Source organism: Aedes aegypti, chromosome 3 (genome assembly GCF_002204515.2).
Source record: "Aedes aegypti strain LVP_AGWG chromosome 3, AaegL5.0 Primary Assembly, whole genome shotgun sequence".
Taxonomy (NCBI): Eukaryota; Metazoa; Arthropoda; class Insecta; order Diptera; family Culicidae; genus Aedes; species Aedes aegypti.
Window position 1 is genome coordinate 132,299,127 of NC_035109.1, and position 2,541 is coordinate 132,301,667.

Consider the following 2,541-nt stretch of genomic DNA (forward strand, 5'->3'; position numbering starts at 1 on the left):
TGTGTTCTTTTTTATTATTGGTTATTATGTATCTATTGATTTTTATGCTTCGACAATGGATTAAACATTAGTCAATCGTTTTTGAATTAGTAATAAGTAATAACGTTAAGTATATAGGGGGAACGGTGCCATCATTTCGATTATTATCGAAGTTAAATGATTTGTTTTGACGAGCAAAAGTATCTGAAAAAATCATTTTTAAACTTTTATAATTTGAAATTTGGGGAAAATTGGCTTCATCGAAAAAATAAATTTTCCATACTTAATTCCCTTTTACAACTTGAACAAAAAATACCTCCGCCAACGGAATATTTTTTAACCTAGCATTTACAAAATCTTAGCCCAGAAGCTGAATGTTTTCACAAAAACCCGTGTAGCGTTGCATACGGTTGTAGGCGGTTGACTTATTTTTTTTTTCAAATATTTTTGAAATTTATAAACATTCTAAAAATTACGCATGAAGCAATATATTCTTACAAAATGAACTTCGTCTCTCCGTCGTTACGTGTCAACTAGGATATAACCTGCTTCTCAGCCTCGTGTACTTAGGAATACTTTCACAAGTAATAACTGAGAGCTTTCTTAGCCAAATAACGATTATTACATCTATCGCATGACAAAAGCACGTAAATATTCTTTCTATGCCCTTCAAATTTTCAATCAGATCCTCGACCGGCGGCATTCGAATCCAAGATCCTCAACAGGAATTTTTAAAATTGTATTTTTTCGCCTATCAGGATAAGTAGAAGAAAGTTTCCATAAATTTTCTTAGATCATAGAATCATAAAAATATTTGTTAAATCATATTAATAAAAATCAAGCGTTTGATGACACTTTTCATCTTATTACCACACTGAATGTAGAAATCTATCTACATTCCACCGTCGTCGAGAAATTGAGTGAAAAGAATGATCTTCTAGCGGACTAGGTGTGAATCGACGTGCCGATAGCGGTCCCGCTCTCGCTCACACGTGCATCCTACAGCTGTCAAGGAAGCTGCGAGAAAAGTGCTCGCACAAGATTTCCCACTTTCACTCTTTTTCACACATTTGTTTTTCGCCCCGTGATCGAGCTGCCTCCGTGCTATCTTTTTCACTTTTGAGTGTGATGTTCCGCATCCCTTGCCCATCCATAGCGGTCGAATTCGAATTCTAGATGTGGCACACTGGGATTTCGTGAGTTGAAATAAGCATAATTTCAGTGCGCATCGTACCCTCGTGTTGTGTGTACATAAATTCTTTCTGCATGACTTTTCAAAATTAGGACCTATACAAATACAACAGTACATTTCACTGCTACTTTTTTCTACGTATTGATCCTTTTTCGATCCTTGTTTGGACCCGTGTCTTTGAGTAACAACTTCCTTCAAAAAAGCGGGTTTTAAAACGATCACTGAATGTGCCAAAAATGGGAGATACCGGAATGTGCGCTTTCTTCCCAGAGTGAAATGGTTAATATTGATAATTGCATCTAAATGAGCAATCAGTTCGATGCTCTATAAACAAATTTCCCGAACATCAAATCGAAGAAATCTCTAGCCCAGGCTCTTTGATTGAAGTGAGGATGCAAAGGGTGCCGCTCGTAAAGATCGAGAACTTCATCTCAAACATCTAGAAGAGAAGAAGCACTTTTTTTTTTCTTGTGACGACAAAACTGAACGTTTATTCAAGGTTAAAAATGGAATAAATGATGTACCTGGATTTTCCATTTTCAATCTGGCATTCTTCGGAAAGGGCTTTCTCAAAAATATTATTTAGTTCACTTTAACCAAACACTTTAACAAATAATATTGAAGCTTTAGAAAAAGCAAGACTTATGTTCGATGTCCGTGTGACATGGGAACATTTTTAAAAACCTGGAGGAAATTTCCAGAACCCCACTCAGTGCCGTCGGTGCCAAAAGTGGGGTCATGGTACAAAACATTGCCGCATGGATGCTAAATGCATGATTTTCGGAGATTCTTCTCACGCTAAGGACGTCTGTCCTGTGAAAAATGATACCAAAAATTTTTTGTGCGCGAATTGTGGAGGCAACCATAAGTAAAACTTTTGGGATTTCCCTTCCCGCAAATGAATCATTTAGGCTCGTAACAGGCAGATGAAAGGTAACGGAAACCGCGGAATTAGCCTGGTAGAATATCCAACAATGCTTATTTTTCAGATAACGAACGCTTGCTAAGAATATCCATCATGTATCATGTTCAATCTTTTAATTTCGAATGGATATACTCGAGGAAACTCCTATGCCGATATTGTAGCACTCAGCTTTAGTTCCTCACCTTTCAAATTGTCTTCCTACCAGTGTTTGGATTTTGATCCGAATAAGCCGATCGAATAATACAGTCAACCCTCCATGAGTCGATAGTGAAGGGACCATCGACTCATGGAAATATCGAGTCATGGAACTGCAATACTATGGAAAGCTGTTTGAGGGAACCATCATAGTAACCATGAAATTTCACTTCTAGTATGGTTCCATGAGTCGATATCGAGTAATAGAACATCGACTCATGGAGGTTTAACTGTATTCGGAGACTGTAAC